At 43.3% G+C, this 19,223-nt stretch overlaps 1 long non-coding RNA gene across 2 annotated transcripts in view; it reads right to left on the reverse strand.

The window, feature by feature from the left end:
* Nucleotides 1–8,715: 8,715 nt before the first annotated feature.
* LOC118302643 overlaps nt 8,716–19,223 on the reverse strand; it is a 30,203-nt gene continuing 19,695 nt past the window's right edge. The window contains exons 2-4 of one of the 2 annotated variants that reach the window (XR_007030586.1): nt 17,451–17,568; nt 14,288–14,374; nt 8,716–13,431 (exon numbers count right to left, since the gene is read on the reverse strand). This is a non-coding gene — a long non-coding RNA (uncharacterized LOC118302643). Of the gene's footprint in view, nt 14,375–17,450; nt 17,569–19,223 lie in introns of both variants that reach the window. The other variant, XR_007030585.1, reaches the window with a different exon arrangement.

Raw genomic sequence — 19,223 nt, forward strand, 5'->3', positions numbered from 1 at the left:
CTATGTTCAGTCGTGATTTCAGTCAGCTCATGATGCCTGCTGACTGATGACACAAATTGCACTATCATGCTTAAATTACACAGATAGGGCTGTGGACAATAGCAATACAGCAGCATAATCAAGCTGCTCAATTCCCCACACATACATTTCACAATGAAAGTGTCATACAGTGTTCTGTACAAAGTACAGAATGGCTTCTAATATTCACTGCATCCTATGCTTATTTTCCTCATTTAACTGCATAAGCTGCAAAAATAACAAACCCAACATAATATTAGCAATTGCACACGAGTTTAGGTAAAATAAATCTGAATGACTTGACTTGCTGAGGTTTTTAACCTACAAGAGGTATAGCAGTGTTAAGGCAGCACTTACTCGCAGACTTTATTATTCCAAATGAACTTCACGAATTCTGTTCAAACACTTTCTGACAGGCAACGTCAGCAGAGGCTGAACACAGAAAGCAATAAAGGGAAATTATTTAAGACTCTACCATGACATAAAATATTCATACTGTTTCAGAGTTGCAAGGTCTTATCAAAGGAGGGAATTAACTCTTTTGGGAATATTTTGATTTAGAGATGTAACAAAAACCACACAAGAGAAGAGGATAAAAGAAAGAATTCATGTTTTCGAAGAGCCGGAGTCCCCACATGGGAAGTCTATCCTTTTCACTGAATGACTTTAAGTCACGTGTCAGTCAAGTTTTGAAAAAATCTAAGTCACATAGGCATATAAAGTCTCTCCTTCCAGTCATCTTGGGAATAGCATGGACAGCTATTTAAATGAATGGAGAGAGGTCCACAGCTGCACTTTCAGTGGTAACTAGGAAATAAAAATGTTTTTGTTAACACTTAACGCTCTCTCTTATAACATCTCAGAGAAAACTCATTAGAGAATAATCCTGAGACTAAAAGTTTTAACAAAGATTTAATGTAGGTAGAGTATGGCATCATCCACATAAAGCAAAGTGTATGAAGTATGAACTTATAATATCCATCAGCTTGGGCTGCAGACAGGAGACGCTGAGTTTCTAAAATAGCTGACAACACTCAAGCAGCAACAGCAGCATAATCAAGCAGATACGCTCCCCGCACATAAATCTGTGTGAATGGAAGAGATCAGCGCACTGAGCTATCAACAACAAGGAAGATGGACAACCTGGAAGGTTGTGGTCAACAGGGCCATCACATGGGGCGGACATGTGGAGGATGCCCCAAGCAAGGCTAAGCTTCCTGATCAGGGCCACGTACGATACCCTTCCCATCCCCAAAAACCTGCACCCCTGGTATATGGCTAAGAGGAGCTTGCAGCACATCGTCTCTGACTGCTAGGCAGCTTTGACACAATGACAGCACAGATGGTGCTGCCACGACCGGATCCTGCGCAAGCTGGCCGAAATTGTAGAGGCGTGCAGATGGGAGGCAAACATGGCCAGCCTAAAATATCCCTATGACACTGCGCTGTGGTCAACAACCAACTGGACGGTCTTCATGGTCGAGTAGACTGTGCCTAGGTAAGAAGGAATGAGGCGGCCTTTGAGAGGAAGACGGACCCAGAGCCGGCAGCTTAGTGTTCCAAGGCAGGACGGAGGGCACTTAGCTACCCAGTGGAAACCGGCCGCAGAGGCTACACTGGAAAATCCACCCATGTCGATGGGCGTCACAGGCTCAAAGCTGCAGAAGGCTCTCCACCTGGCATAGGAGGCTGGGCATGTGATCTTCTGGCTCTGGTACCGAAGGATCTAAGGTGATCTAGGGTCTAAGGGCCAGCTGCAGGGGGTGGTAGGGAGATGTCCCTGCTGCTGCTGCTGCTCCTCTACCACCTCGCGATTTTCTGGGATTAACAGGGCGAAATGTCAGTGAAAAGTGGAAAAGGGCTGATGACCCTCCAGTTGGCTCAATGGCACCATGCGTCAAGCAGAAATGCCCAGCAGGTGGACCCACCTGTGCTTACATGACAGTGGTATTTTTTGTCAGTATTGGGTGATAATGAACAGATATACATGAGGATGATACACATGTAGTGATGAATGACCAAAAATAATTCCACACACACACACACACACACACAGTTGCTATATCCTTGGTAAAGCGTAAATAACACTGCTGACCTCATGCTGACAGACCTCTCTCATATTCTATTATATATACTATATTCCAAATCCAAATCTCTGAGACTTGATGAGTTTTCTAAATTATCTAAATGAATCGGCATGTTTCCTGTTTTTCCAGAGGCATATTTTCCCTTGCGATCTTTTGTTTATGCCTAAAGGATGAGTTTTTAATATGGTCTTTTTAAAAAACTTCACAACTGTACCAGAATTTATACCAGACCATATGCGGGCTGGCTGGATTCATATTAAAGTAAGAGTAATGTAAAACAAATTATTTTGTTTAAAAAATGTTTAATTATTTATCTTCTAATAAGGACTGATTAAATTTACATCACCCTTAATAGGTTTTTTTCAACAGCCAATAGTCAGCCTGAGTGATAAGTTAAATATTAATTCATTTGTTTCTTAGTTTCCCAATCTCCAGACATCTATTAAAATCCAAAGCAGGCATTGCTCCTTTTATGCTGTCACACTTATAATGGTTACCAAGTCAATCTATATTTGGATACAAGGTTGAATGAAAATCCGCAGCCATGATTATTTGCAAACTACAATACCGCAAGTTTAACAAATAAAACACAACCATAATTATTTAGGACATCTATTTTAACACACCATTACACGCAAGCTCAAAACATAACTGTAGTATATATGTCAATCATAAAGATTGTGTGCACTTGAGTGTAACTTTTGGTCCAAAATGCAACTATTTTTCTCTCTCTTGACTTTATGTTCCCTGGTCATAGGGTCATGAAGTTTGTTTGTTTTTTGGGGGGTTTTTTACATCTGCAAGACAACACCAGCAGTGAATTATCATTAACAAATCTGCAGTTGGGTATTGCAGGATATGGCTGAGATGTAAAATGTTATTAAAATTCTGTTGGGGTGTTTCTGCGTCTGCAAGAGGCCACACTCTCTCACTCTCAAGCTCATCAAATGTCTGTTCTCCTAATTGGAGCTGGGAGGACCACTTCTCTGTACACACCCGTGGGAGGAAGGTATCAGACCAACACTACTCTACACAGCCTCTCTCTCTCGCTCTGTGTGCGTGTGTTTTTGTGTGTGTGTGTGTGTGTGTGTGTGTGTGTGTGTGTGCGCACACTAGTGTACAAATATACGGAGGAGCACATCAAATACTGCTCCTCTGTCACTTCTAACACTGTGGGTGCCACTTCTCTTCTAACAATGCTGCTGTTTCAAGCGAGTTGGGATCTCCAGACTGCTGACTTGTTTTGTTTTTTTAAGGTCCCAGTACTCAGAGGAAATAGCCCAGAGGTTAAATAGGACAGCACACAGTTGCACTAGATAACACTTATAGCTTGGTATTGGCGGTCGCGATCAACAGAAATGTCAGGATGGAGCCCAGCAGTGCTGGACGTCAGCAGACCGCGTGCACAGCTCCTGTGACAAAGCTCCATATGTCGGTTTTCTTCAGTGTCCAGTCTCTTGTTTGGTTCAAGTGTTTGGTTCTAGTGTTGATATATATATATCAGTCTGTTCTCAGCCTCTCAGCCCAAGGCTGCTTCTTTGCTTGGCATCCACTTACACCACCAACACCACATCCACCCTACACACACACACACACACACACACACACACACACACACACACACACGGTGTTGTCAGTGCAGCAGAAGGCTGCTGATCTCTTTACATCGGTCCTTCTTGCTCACTCCCAGAGACACCAAACAGGGCGGCTGCCAAAAGTCTCTTAGTGGCATTGAGAAAAAAATAAGCCACGGCAGGGGAGGTGAAGTAAATGACAGTTCAAGGAAACGCAGGTTGATTTTTATTTGTTTTTTTTCCAATAACTGATATTATTATGTTCTGCACTGTTCCCCATGCATTTTTGACCTGGCCTGAGTAGACAGATTCCATTTTTAAATCTACTTTGTGTTGTTCTTTTGTTTGTATTGTTTCTATCCTTCTGCACTTGACCTAATTCCCTTTGGGACATTTCACAAATTTGACTTGTTATCTGAGTGATTTAGCCCTCGTCACCTGCCGTACTGTACTGTATAATGTTAACTATACTGAAACACGATGCGCCCTGTATCCTCTTCACTTAGTACAGGAGGATGGAGGCAGCCCAGTCTCTGCTGTAATCTACCTCCTCATGTCAAAATTAAATTCAGATGTATACCAAGCAGCCCTCTGCAACAATCTCGCTTTCACTCTTTCTCCCTCCCTGTCACCATTTCAACTTATTCTCCTAATGTCTTGCTCACTCTCTCCTTGTCCCCTTGTCTCCTTTCCTGTCAACCTGTGTCTCTGTCAGCCTGGATGTTTTCTTTCTTTTGGAAGGCAATCGTTTAATGTAAAAAATATTTTGTTTCAGAATGCCAAAACAAATATAGAACAGTGCCTTTGTCAAGTTTGAGCATGTTCGAGTGCACGGGTCAGGGAAACAGGGGTGAATGGAAACACTTTTTGAAGAGAAGTGGGCATGAAAACAATGTTGCCTGCTAAAACGCATCAAACGAAAAAAAAAAAGCCGAATAATTGAAAACACACAACGTTTAAAATTAAATTCAATATTTACAGAAAAAACAACACAAAAATGAATTTCAGTGGGCTCATAAACATCATACAGCACTATCACACACTAGCGAATAATCCTTTACAACAGTAATTCTGCAGCTTCTGTAGCTGAGGAATAAAACATGGATGAGCAAATTACAAAGGAAGTGAAACGGAGACAAAAAATAAGTTTGCAGGAAGAAAATTAAGAGAGCGAGAGGTGAAGAGGCGAGAGGAGGAAGAGGATAGAGTTTCATTGGTTTTCAACTCATTCTATTTGTATCAGGTGGCTACAACTCTAATTATTATATGGATAAACTATAGCAAGGTGTAAACGAGACACTCATGAGTGAGGCTACGAGAAAATCTGCTTCATTACCCAGTTGTTGTTTTTTGTTTTTTTGGACGTTACTTTTTTTTTATTTTGACCTGAATAATAGCACAAAATAGCCTTAATTTAACCTCAATTTTATGGTGGGGGGGGGGGGGTGGGTTCAAAGCTGCACCAAATTTCCTTTTTTGAGATGCAAGAATAAAAGAAAACCATGTGATCCTGTACAAGGAGAAAAGAAAATCTATCCACATGTCTAAGAAACGTGAGAAGAATGCTGAAAATGTTCAACTCTTTCAAGTGTTTTCCTGACAGCTCAGCGTGGAAGACCAAGATAAAGACATCAAAATCCCCCGTAGATACACCAGCGCTGCTGTGCCACCTGTTCCTATTACCCGTCTCCTTTCAGTCCCTTAGCGTTTCCTTCAGGTCCTTATTATCTCATGTTCTGCCGGCCCTCTCTCAGGCCCTCACTATCACACAGCAATTTGTCTCTTCTGTGTGGCTCTGAGTATTTGTAGTGCGCTGCACTGCCAAGAAAGACCTGCCACCAAGAGAATTTTAGCCCCTCTACGGTTCACTCATTTTATCTACGCTGACCAGTCCTCTTTCTTCTGCCATCACATCACGCCGTGGCATTTTTTCCCCTGGAGGTATGTGACCTTTATCAGGGAGCAGAGCCCGGTGTTACTTCGGCTAACTACTGACCCTCTCCGAGGGAGCTCATTAGCCAGCCACACTCTTAACGGTCACTTTCTTGATACTTGGGCAATTAGGATCTTTACAAATACCACCAATGGAGAACAGCCAGCAGCCAGGGAAGGACCAGGAGGGCAGAAACCTGAAACCTGTGTGTGTGTGTGTGTGTGTGTGTGTGTGTGTGTTATTGTGTGTGTGTGTGTGTGTGTGTGCGTGTGCGTGCATGCGCGTGTGCAAATGTGAGTGTGTAAGTGCATGTGTGGGTGTGCATGTGTCAGGTCCTCTGGGTAGTACTGTGCGTGGACTTGCTTGCACTGAGATCATATCAGGCAGAAATGTTTTTCATAGCAGATGTGCAAAGGAAATGTGGACCACACAGACTCAACCAGGCATTATTTTGACAGGAGAGAGAGATGATTTATTTTATTTTTTTTAATACTAGGGTCACGGTGCACTGGAAAATAACTATGGTTATGTTAAAACCACTTTAACATAACCAAACATTTGAAGTAATTATAATAAAACAAGTGAACTGGGCGACAGTTCGGCAAATGTGTAGTTCTTTTGTTAAGATGTCGGTGTGACCACTTTTCATAAGAAACAAAATGCTTAGCTCTTAGCATGATGCATTATATCGTACAGAAACCCATTCGACCATTTGAGTGAATCAGTCACAGAGAGTTCTAATTCTGAGAAACTGAAGCCAAACAATGGGCAAACCATGCTTTCATTGTAAAGGTCTTATGATTAAAAAATATATTCCCCCTGTATCGTCCTGTAATACCCACTGCTGCCACTTCATAAAATCATAATTTTGTTGAAAGCCATAACTCAGGTGGAGCTTCTCCTGTTTACTCTTGTGTTTGGTTGATACTTCATTGTATAACTTTTAAGAAAAGCCTTTTTGACCCTGGATACGATCACTCATAATCTCATCATCACACACTCTATTGACCTTGTTATTGCGAGAATAGTAACAAAGCCATTTCAAAGCCTAATGTCAACCTATGGTAGGTGTTATATGTACATTTGAAAGTGATTCTACAGCCTCTGTATTCCTATAAATATGCAATATATCATATATTGTAAAAAATAAAAATAAAAAACACGAGCATGAGCATGAACTTACTCTTTTTTTAAACAAATCCAAAAATCTTAACAATGTGATACCACATCCGATATGGATCCGGTTGCTGATACTAATGACCCTGATGACGCGTAAGCAGTTCAGGTAGCAGCTGGAAGCTCCGATTTGAAGCCATTAAACATTAGTTTGGATACGATCAGAGGTTTTTAAGCCTCCAAATGACAGCCATTTGGAGAGGCTGATGGTTCAGTGGGCTGTGGCACTTGATATGTACTCGCAATGTCTTTGATCTGGACTGACAGTCATTGTGGGACGTCATGTCATTCCTCTGACTAACTCCCATCTTCCCCTGCACCTCAAACTGGCCAGTGTAGACTGTCCAATTAGATAAAAAAAAACTTTGGAACTTCTGACAGCGTGCTCCTTTGATCATGGACAGTGTTGTCTAATTTGTAGCCCTGAACGAGCTTTTCCCAAAGCTTAAAAAAAAAAGTGAGCCACTCCGGACTTTTAATGATAGCACAAAAAGGCAAATAAAGCTAATATTCAAACTACATGACAGCATTACCTCTGCTGGCCAGCCTGTTACAGACGAACTCTGTGTGCACTGACAAGGTGGTGTGAAGGCAGCGACGGAGAAAGAGGAGGGCGAATAATGAGAGAGAATTAGACGGGAGCTCCTGGAAGCAGCATTACGCTCCAAGGTGAACCGAACACCCGATCCAAGACTGTGGTACCCTTCATTAGACAACCCATCTCATTAAACAAGTCTAGCAGTAGGCCACGGTGTTGCGCTGAGAGAAATAAGCCTTTATTTAGGAAGTAAGGCCAATTAGCATTTTCTTTGTGAAAGCCTCCCTAATGAGGTAGCAGACTTTGACACACAGCCACTCGAAGTCCAGCTAAATGATTCCGTGTCTTTTGTCATCTCTCCCTGGGCAATATGTATAACCCCGTAAATATTTACAGTTCAGGACCCCTTGGTGGTTTGCATTAACAGCAGTGCTTTGTTTGTGGAAAAGGTTAGAGTACTATGCGCATCAGCATTATATTTGTTTGTGCACCAGAGTAATTCTGGCGAGCCAGCTGACCCCTTGCAGCCAAGCAGATGTGCAAGTGTGCATTTTTTGCCCTCACTCTCTCCATCGCTGTTGCTCAATCACCGAAGCCAATCTTGACACGGTGGACACACTGTGTGGCCATCTCCTCAGCAAACAACCCTGAAACCCCTCACCTCATGGTGAAGCCCGTTAATCCTGGACAGAGGAAAACGTGGGAGAGGAGGGAAGTTACATGGGACGCGGTGAAGAAAACCTGTGAAAACGCAGAGAGCAGCTTGGTTCTGTGCTGATTTTACTGCAGGTGGAGTTGCACGGAGATCAAACTGATTTTTAAATCTGCTTTGCTCCGCAGTTAAACAGAGGTAGTAAGTTTTATTAGGCGGTATGATGCGTTATTAGCCCCGAGCTTACATGATCAAAGTGAGCGGTGAGACGGAGAGAGCCTTGCAATAATCAAACGACAAATATAATTTGAGCATTGCAGCAATGTTAATTGTAAGAACATGATCAGCCTGAGCAGAAAAATATCCCGGAATATCCAAATTCATTAAACAGCGTTTTATGAGAAGAATCTCTCCAGACCAATGTTAAAACGTAATCAAAACAGCCATCTTTTGATCTGGAGCGCTCGGCTCGTGTCTTCTTAAAGAGCCCCACATTTGACTGAGAAGAGAAAAAACAAGGAAACGGAGAAGTGTGGATCGCTGCCAATTCCCAAACTCATCGGACCAGACGAATGGGTGGTGCTGCTATAGCTACTCGTGGAGGGCCTCTCCTGCCCCCTGCTGATTCCTCTGGGTAACAGGTAGTTTTAACTTTGATTTAGTGGCACCCCCTGGGGTTGAGCGCAACCAAGCCTGACCGACAAAAAAAAAAAAAGCTCCACATGAGATTTTAAGGTTTAAATTACCCAATCCCTACTTTTAGGATGATTGAGTGAAGAAGAGGGGGAGGGGGGGTAAGTACAACCAGACAGTGTGACAGGAGGACAGAGAGAGAGCGTCAATGCCCAGAGAAAGACATGAAAGAAAGAGAAGAGAGAATTCTGAATATCAAACACTCCTCTTTCCAATTATTTCATCTAGGTAAAACATATAACACCATCACAAATCAGCACTGTTGATTTAAAAAAGGATTTAAGTTACGTAGTAAAAACAGCCGTTCTCTCTCTCTCTCTGAGTCTCTGCTATAGTCTCTCTCTCTCTCTCTGTCTCTCCTTCTGCTTCTTGCTTTGTCTTCATAGCCACGGGCGATGACTGAATAATTCTGTTTGAGATTTGAAAAAGTGAAGGAGAGGAAGACATGTTGACGTGCTCAATGTGAGAGCCGCGATCGTTGAGAGGTGAGGAATGTCTGGTCTGCCAGAGGTTGTGCCTGCCGCAGAATCACAGATGAGAGTCGAGACGATATATTTCATTTGAACGGCACAAAAGAGAGGGATCTTCGCTCTGAGATTTGCACTGTTAAGAAACTCCAGTTGGGCATCTAGTCTGTGTCAGTGTATTCAATGCCTACAATATCTCCACACATTGAATATTTGGAACAAGCGTAAAATGACCAATGAACAAACCAAGCTCTCTGAAAATAACAACAAACTTTAGCAAACCAAGGACTAGTGCTGAGAGGAGTATCTAATATCTACCTACCGACAGTGGTGTTACTGCAACGCCTTATCAAAGCATCAAAGCTGGGGGTGTGGGGGAGTAAGACACGAATTGAAGTGAACACCACGTCACCCATGTGAGTTGTTTTCTACCTTCAAAGATGTGTAAGAGTCAGGGAGCAGTCATGTACTGTACGAGAGGAGAGGAGAAGAAAAGATGACAAACTTACCTACGTCACAATCCTTTGTGCAACAACCCCGCCGGCACTTTTGAGCCATCTGGCCAAATTCAATACATCTAGATTTTGTAATTATCATTTTTTATTGTGAGCGGTGGGCTCTGCCATTCCTGTTTAAGATTCAGATTCCATTCACACGCAGATTCAGAGGAAACAAAGCATGTATTTAAAAAAACAACATATCCTCCTGCTGCTAAATACAGAGTGGGTTTTATTGTGAAGGAATCACGGGAAACATGTACAGTTTCTATTGCGGTTGGCAAATGTTTATCAGAATGTATCTCCAAAACAAGAAACAGTAATTTTTGGAAGCTTAGGAAGATCTTCATTAAGGAAGATCTCCTCTCTCACATTAAAGTTGAATATACACTCTTGCTCCATTTTATCTCCATCACTTTCACTTTTCCCACACTGTCAGATCCCCGTCACCATGTCTGACCAATGATCTTCGTGCCTGCGTCGCTCAAGCCGATCAATCGGTGGATGCCGTTCTTTGAATATCTTGCAATTGTGTCCATCTTGCAACCCCCCTCCTCCCCCATCACCACCGCAACCGTCAGGATTTCCAGGGACACTTTCTCTAAAGGTTTCCAACAACCTGCCGGCCTGTTTCTTTGCATCTTTATTCAAGAGTGTGATCTTTCATTTTGAGAGCATGGTTTCCTCATTTCACGTTCAGATTTCGGAACGCTTTCCCTCAATACCCTGCCTGCTCTCTCAATGACCCCCTGCGCGTGTGCATATTTGCTTCTCTTGCTCCAAACGGTGTCTGCCCTCAGATATACTGCTGCTGCACAAATGTCCCGTGCTTCAGATTGAGTCTTTCCCCTCGCGGTCAGGCTGCTTCTGTGCACTCGCGCAGCTTCTGCTCCAAGCTTTCTGCTCTTGCTGTTGGATGTTTGTGAGTCGTCCATGTCAACGTTCCCCAACAACTATAGCACCCGGTATGACGCTGACCAGTTAAACTTTTGACCACACCCATCATCAGTCATGCTGGACGCAGTCAGAGTCAGAGGGGAAGCAGGGGGAAGCCAAACATCGCTGTTTGTGGCGCTTTCTGGTAAACTCACGAAAGTTATACAGTAGTCTTCATTCAACAAGTGTTGTGTGTATCCTTGAAGTCTAAAAAGCTTCTCTTTTTTTTTATGGAATCTATTCTTGTGGACAATTTGAAGAGGAAGGGGGCCCAAGAGGTTCACTGCAGGGGCTGAGGAAAGTGGCCACTTGCAATCGAATTTACTGATGTGCGTGGCTGAATCTGAACATTGGAACATTTTCGTATTTCGTCACTCATAGATAATTTCAGAGCAACTAGTTTGCAGGTAGACATAAACTGCAAATATCGATCCACATAACTGAGTATAGCATCAGTTCAGGCAGGCCATGAAGTCAAGCTCAGCCACTGTGCAGCACATCAGCTGACAGTAGAGATGTCTATGCCAGCCCCCCTCCTCCCTTACACAAGCTCACATTGCTCGCTCTATCTAAGATGCTTTAACCTGCCTACTCTTCTTTATTTACTGCACGCCACTTCGCAACCCTACTCCACCCCAGCACCTTCCTTTTCATACTGTATCTGACTTGATCAGTGGTTGTTGTCATCGATGCCTGCTCTGTTCGCACTAGGGGTCTTAAGCTTTTTGACAAGGGTCATGAGAACAACAAGAATTTCCTACTGTAATCATCGAAGAAGAGAAACGTTTTTATATCGTAGTTCAAGTGAAGGAAGTTAAAGCAACATTAGCGGAGCCACTGGATGTGTAGATGGGTGGAGGGATGAGTGGGATAGTCGGGGCAGATCCTCATTATTCTTCCTCTCGCCTCTGATCCCTTGTTATCCCAACACTCATCTCTCATCCATCACCCTAGGGAACGGACAGAATATCTTTCTCATTTGCTTAATTCCCCCAACGTGCCTCCCAGTGCGCCTTGAGGCCATTCCAATTTTTTGTTCTTGCTTTAAAACATGGTCCTGTAATCCTCTAGGGAAAGAGTGCGGCATTACATTTTGCCAGAGTAAGGGGACTTGATTCGCACTGGGGCCAACCAAACTAAATTGCAAGGTATCTTAGGTCTTGTGTTACTTGGGAGGCACTTTGAGCAAAGGAACGCAACATGCAGCATGTGAAAATTTTAGCAAATACAGAAGTTTGTTTGGTGAGCAGGACACTGCAGCTCATTGGGCTTTTATCTGTTTAAAATTGTCTGTTTTCTGACACAATGACTGTATTTGAGGCTAAAATGTTGACAAAAAGTATCCTGGATTTTACAGTCTGACAAATAAAAAGTCTAAAGAGGCTGACATATTGTGATTCAGGATTTGGTTAATACATATGTGTTGGCAAAGTTGTGGGGTGGTGTTTTTTGTCAGGAACACTGACGGACTGACAGTCAGGTACACGTTGGAAGGTTCTCTTTCTTTGATGCTGATGCAAACAGATTCTGTTACACTAACAGAGCATTTGTTTGCTTTTCCCCTGCATGCACAGCTATGCAATTCATTCAACCGACCACACAGCAGCAGACAGACGTGAATGAGCTTTTAACTTTCTCTCCGGGTGATATTTTTACAAGTGAATATCGCCAAAATTACAGCACAGCATGTGGTGGTGACTTGGTGCTGGTTCCAAAACAGTGTAAATACGTCCTTGTTTCACACATTGAACAAACCATAAAACAGCCATTAAGCAGACTTAATCTAAGATTATTTTCTTTAACTGATCAGATCATATACTAGCATTATTTGTGTTGTTATAATTGTCTGATTTACTGTTACAGTTGACAATATGCCAGATGCAGAGGATGAAATATTTCACAGCAGAACCTGCAAAGTACCATAAAATGTATACATCCATGGCTGAGACGTGATGTTTTCGTCTGTCAGCAACTGCATCATAATTACCAATGTTGCATCTCAAAACAGGAGCACTAAATGCTGCAAATTATGAGGAACATCTGTTGGCTCAACCATTCGTGGTGCAGTAGTGGAAGTTTGAGACGCTGCCAGGGCTATAAAAATGTTGTCAAACACCTGCCGAATGATTCCAGTATGTAACTAATAGCAATTTTCTTCACCGCTGATATCATTTGCTTTCATATGAGCCTGCAGGACATGCTCTTTACAAGTAATTATGATGCATGTCATTATTAGTCACTTTAAACACAGTGATTTCCCAATTAAAGCAAAAGTAACTAGGCACAGCAGGCCTGTCAAGCTTTGAGTTTCCCCACCTGCAGTGTGTGCATGTTGCGATGTGCAGTGTATAAATACATTGGAGGACTGCGTCTTTTAATTAAACTAACCCTAACCCTAACAGAAGCAAAGAAGTAAAGAAATTATCTATACAGTGTGTCGATTGGCTCAACATGACTAGGCTGCACACGTGATTCACAGTTAACCAGCCAACTATCTTTTGTTTATTCCTGCCTGAATTTGAAACACCGTGTGTTTCTGTGTCTGTGTTGGACTTGTATTTTCTACTTGCATACAATACAGCATACAGTATGTGTGATGCATTCTCAGATAACTGCTATAAATAACCCTTCTGACTTGACTGGTCCAGTCCAACTGTTGGCTTGCAGAGAGTACAGGCTGAGATATGTTACCGTTGTGGCGCCAGCCGCATGTTTTCACCCTCCTCAAATCTGGAACAGGAGATCGCCACGTGCAAAGGCTCCACCACCCACCATGGAGACACGACACCCCAACCAAGGAGCGGGAGTAGCTGGTGCAACAAAAGGCCATTAGAGCCAAAACAATTATGTTTACAGGATCCTGCGGGCACAGAAATATGAAATAAGGCTGATTCTAATTAATAGTTGGATTTGCTTGCAAACTCAATATGAGGACTTATAGTAACATAATGTGCTACTGTAAGAGACAAGCAGAGGGACAGACTTACAGATAGAAGGATAAAAAGCTGCTTCCAGACATGCACTGAAGTCTGGACCTTTTGCAGAATTTTTAAAAAGGAGCTATATGTGAGAACACAAATGTCTCAGTAAGTATTACTTGACATTATTATGCATTTAATTTTTTCGTAGAGATATGCTCTATACCGTCTCTGGCACTGAAATGATGCCGTGAACATGATTTGACTTCCCTTCCTTGACATTTGATACACATAGGAAACCTTTAATCATAAGATAAACCGTGATGTGTAATTTGTGTTGTCGTCACATAATCTGACAGATTTAATCGGCCCCTTATGTCTGTCCAAAGCATGGAAGCATCTCTCGAGAGTTTGTGTTCAGTTCACAAAATGTAATGAGAGAGCGTCGGAAGCCGCAGACTGGAGGTCTTGTTTTTGAAGCGGAGCCTTTTTCCTCTGAGGTTCTTGTGCTGGATGCAGCTTTGTGTCACAGTCACAGTCAATACACACTGCGCTCCATCTCTATCATCACAGCTCCCGTGGGAGATATACACTGTTTGTGCACGTGTGTGTGTGTGTGTGTGTGTGTGTGTGTGTGAAATATTTTTTTTTCTCTGTATGTGTCTTTGCATGCTTATGCATCTTTTGCATGTGGATGAACGTGTGAGTAAGCGTGTGCGTGAGTGTATGTGTGTGTGTGTGTGTGTGTGCGCGCGCGTGTGCGTGAGTGAGTGTATGTGTGCGTGTGCGGATTCCAACCCTCTGCGGCATTCTCCTCCTCTCAAACCGCCATCCCTCTGTCTGCTATCTGTCCAAGCTTAAAGCGCCAGTTGTTTTCCAAGGGGCCTGTGGGAGAGAAAGAAACAACTGTGCGATTACACATCTCCTTTTATCCTCACATAGATGTTCTGCTCCTCCCTGTCTTGCCTTTCTTCCAGGAGGTCTTTGCTGTGAGGCTTTGCCTTAAGCACATTTTATTTATCCATGTGCTGACTCTCGATTTCTCTCTCTCTCTCTCTCTCTCTCTCTCTCTCTCTCTCTCTCTCTCTCTCTCTCTCTCTCTCTCTCTCTCAGATTGAAATTAAAACGTTCTTCATTGGCATGAAAGGTTAAAAAAAAACAATGTTGCCAAAGCATCAAAACACAATTTAGCCTCCCTCTCTCCCTCTCTCAACTGGTGATGTTGACTTTGCTTCTCTGTGAAGACTTTTCCCCATTGTCCTTCTCTGCGCTCCTCGTCTCTGTTTCTCTCTTTTTAATTTTCTCTGAGCCCACTGAAAACTTTCAAATTTGTTTCTCAAAGCGATGCCTCTTTGAGTTCTTGGCCCCCTGAAACCAGCGGGAGATTGCGGGAGATTGAGGCAGGCTTTTAGGGGTCTTCAGGGGTGCTTTCTACAGAAATCCCCAATGTTCCCAGAAAGGGATATCTCACTGTTTGTGTAGCTGGCTAGCAGGATAGCTATACAGCTATACTAGAATAACCAGTATTGTTTTTTATCACAGAGCTCTTAGTGGCCTCGTGTCTTGCAGCCGTCCAGACGTAGGCACGATGCCATCACTACATAATTTTGCATGAGTTTCCAGTTGCACATGCATATGTATTCGCAATCATGTGTATTAATTCAACTGAGAAAGAGTGTGTGTACAACTGTGAATCAGCATAGAATATGCATGTGTTGATCTCCATCCTGCTCCTTCCCGCTCACCCTCACTCATCAGTCAAGTTTACATTTCTCCCCCCTTTTCTCTATCTCTCTCTTTCAAACACACACACACACACACACACACACACACACAGTTTAGCATTCTTCTTCTCTTCCTGATTTACCCTGGTCATTACTATTCGGCTCAGATTTTCCTGCTGATGGCCTGCTGCACTTTACATTTGTGGATATGAATAAACAATATGAACACGGCCAATCACAGCAATGTGCAATTTAATGACACGAACAAACACACAAACCACACAGAGACACACTCCACAATCATGTTAAGGCCACTTATTATTACAAACATATGGGACAAACATTTCTACTGTTGGACTGATTATGATTAAGGTGTGAGGAATATTCCAGTGTACCAAAAGGCCACCATTGAATTCATAAAGGTTTCACCACAGAACTGCAGCTCTGCACAAGTTCAGCTCACACTTATTACAGTAAGCTGACCCACCTCCAGCTATTTCTGCAGATAAATTAAAACATAATTTAGTGTTGGTAAAAGTATGTAATGTTGGGGTGTCTATTCTTATAAGTGCGTTCACACCAAAAAGCAAAGTGAATTTTCGCGTTGCGTTACTCGCCGCAGGATCATTTTGTGTGCACTCGTGTGAGCAGCCCGTTCTCTTTTGCACAAGGACGTCAGTGACTTTGGGAGAGTTCAAATATTTCAACTCAAGCGAGTGAAGCGAATGACCACTCACGTCTTTGCATTTGCATGTAATCTCATAGTGCGAAAAATTTGCTTCGCGTTTGGTGTGAACGCACCATTACCAATCTTAAAGCCGGAGTGGGTGCACTATGTCTCAGTTAGGTCGTTACACCCTGGGCTCTTCCCGGCCTTTTGAAGTAACAGGTGAGTGGACCAGACACAAGGAAGCCGAGGTGCAGTTTCGTGGCACATGCTGTGCCCGCCTTTTTAAGTCGATAGCTTAAGATACAGATGATTACGGTGCTTCTGATTAACAATAAGCAGAGGAGTGTGACTGCAGACTAGTTGCCAGTGGCCACTTTCAGACACGGCACCTGAGGGAGAGCAGCGAAACAGCTCTGACCTTTAAAGCCAGCAGTATCACAAGGAGCGGTAACAACCAACCAACCATCTAATGGTGTGTGACTTGATTCATTTGTGCAAGTGAGCTGGGCCTATTCGCCATAAGTCCATCACACTAATTAAAAAGATAAAATGATAGGAAACAGTCAGAGCTGTTGCAGGTCCTGGATCTGTTCCACAAAGAGTTAACAGGATCCCGTAGCTCCCCTGGCAGCGATTATGTACCTGTGAATTCACACCACAAAATACATCCAGAAGAGGACCCACACAAAAAAAAATGTAATGATTAGTGACAGTTGTTTTCGCTCGCTGTCCGGGGGATTGTGAGCTGGAAAGTGTTTGGACAACATCACTGAGGCTGTTTCACACTCAAGGAAAAACACCAAGCGTGCGTCTGGGGAAATGAGTCAGAGCGGAGGACATCTCGTAAATGAGGAATATGCACGGATGGCTGGATGGTAAGAGAGAGTGCCACACACTGAAAAGGAGACTGCTTTTCGTTTGAAGACTGTAACAAAAGGTGTGCTTTCACACACGCACTGCAACCATGAACCTTTCTAGATATTAACTTGTGTGCATGTTAGAGCGCAAATGTGCCAAGCAGAAAAAGCTGAATAAACCGAATTTAGCCTTCCAGCTCCTTTGTATGAAGTCTGTGTCATGTAGAGGAGGTCGCTGTCCAAAGAATTCACACCAAGTCAGCGGGCATTGAAAACTCCCAGGCATCATCCGTCGATTAAACTAAATATAACATATCTCACATGGACACTCTCCTCTCGTGTGCTACATGTGTGAAAAGGCCTGATTCTCTTGACATTATCTGGAGTTTATATGAGGAAACAGCTTGGCTCATATAGCATTTTCTCTCTCTCTCTCTCTCCCACATGATCTTTTCCCCAACTTCCTCTGTCTCTCCATTTCATACGTATTTTCCTTTTTCCTTTTCCAGTCAGACGTTCGATCTCTTCCTCTTTCACAGATAAGATTTCTTCCTTCTTCCTGTCTCTTAATCTGCCATGTCTCTGTCACTACCCTTTTTGTAAATTCAGTGTTCTCACACTGTGTGAAGTGGAAGGTAGGGGACACCCAGGTGCAAATTGCCCAGCTTGCGATGGCTGGAGAAAAGCAAAGGAAAAAAGCTATTTCTTACTAGGGTCCACTGGTGCCGAGCTCTGTAGGGACGTCAGCCGAAAAGAGAAACCGCCACTTCACCGCCAGCCAATCAGCAAGGAGGAGATTAGGGGAGAAGAGCAGCGGGACGTTTCAGTCTGTAACAAAAAATATGATTTATTCATTTTTTCCCTGATCTTAACCATGTGGTCTCAGTTTAACATAATTTCAAGGTAAGGACATCCTGATTTTGCCAAGTGCCATCACAAGCGTAGACTGGCTGAGCTGAGCCTCATACAAATTGTTGGCCTCAGCACAACAGCCACTTGGCAAAATCAGGACGTGCCCAAGGGACACGGAACATGAACCCTATTCTCTTGTATGTTAACACCTAAACTTCTTCTCTCTCACTTCTCTGCTGTTTAAGAACCTCCAGCAACCACAGGCAGTGCTTGTATGGGGTAGATGGGTAAAACCCCGTCCAACAATCTCATCAGGAGGAACCAGGAGCTGGTATGCGCAGTGCTGCTGGCTGGAATATTCTGACTATAAAGGTTCAGCTTCGGTCTTATGTGTAGGTATCTCCTTCATGTCCTGTTTGGGTCGCTTGATCGTCAGGTTGCGACCTGAGTAGCTCTGTTATGCCAAGTAAAATGTGTTAGGACTTGTAATCAACACAGCAATTCCCTTTTCCCTGAAACCTATTTGGGAGTGGGGAAAAAAAGTAGATTAAAGGTTTGCCCATTTTATATTCTATTTAGGCTCAAGACCTTAAGGTTCACAGCCATTGCGTCAGCTTCCTCTGTGTATAGGCTTGATAGTTGCTTCACAGATCTCTCAATAACCACAGCTGTCAGCACCATGGAGCTCTATTGGTGGATAACGGGGAAAAGACAAAGGCCGTTTACACTAGATAGCAGTCCTCACAGGGCAATTTAGGGTCCTGCTGTAACCTTCCTGCAGCCCACCTCTTCTTCTGATATAATCTTGGAGAAATATGGTTTTGACAGCAAAGAAACATTTACAGTATATCACACTGAAGGCTTTTAAATAAGGACAACGGGACTGAAAGATAGACAATATTGTTTATTTATGGGAGGAATCTTCTCGCGGAGCTGCTGGGTGGTTCAGCTGACTAATAACTCGCCATGGAGATTTCAGTTCCATTAGGCTACAGCACCTATTTAAAAACATCCAGGCCGGCAGTGTTTGGCTATAATTCAGTGCCAGCCAAGCTGATCTATTAAGATGTATTACACCCACCAGAGACCTACCGGGGGATGGCAAGGTCAGGGAAAAGTGAAGGCCTCACCTCAAGCTGCTGCCCAACATGCAAATCAGCATTTCAAAATCACTCAGCGAGATTAAAAAGGCAGGGAATGGAAAAGACCAGTGGGGTAGAGAGGCAGGTAGCCACGCTCCTCGCTGGAGAGGCAATCTACGTGCTCCTTCTTGACGGTGGACGGTCGGTGTGATTAGATACATCTTGTTCCATTACGCACTTTCTATTTTCTGTAACATTTTCTCCAAGGGGATTTGAAACATTCCTAATGGCTTTTTAAACGACTTGCTGTCTGGATCACTTACCGAAGGGCCACTCATAGTCACGGAGACTGCAGTGCATGAAGAGGAGTGTATTGTCTGTCTCTTTCTCTTTGTCTGTTTATATATATTATTTCTCTCACTATCCCTTCTTTTTTTTTGGGGGGGGGGGTCACTCTTTTAACCTTGTCGCTCTCATTAATTTACATTCTCATGCGGCTGCCAGTTCTTCATGTGACTGAGTGGTGCGGTTACGGCGGTATTATAAAGA

This window comes from Scophthalmus maximus, chromosome 4, assembly GCF_022379125.1.
Source record: "Scophthalmus maximus strain ysfricsl-2021 chromosome 4, ASM2237912v1, whole genome shotgun sequence".
In the NCBI taxonomy this organism is placed as follows: Eukaryota; Metazoa; Chordata; class Actinopteri; order Pleuronectiformes; family Scophthalmidae; genus Scophthalmus; species Scophthalmus maximus.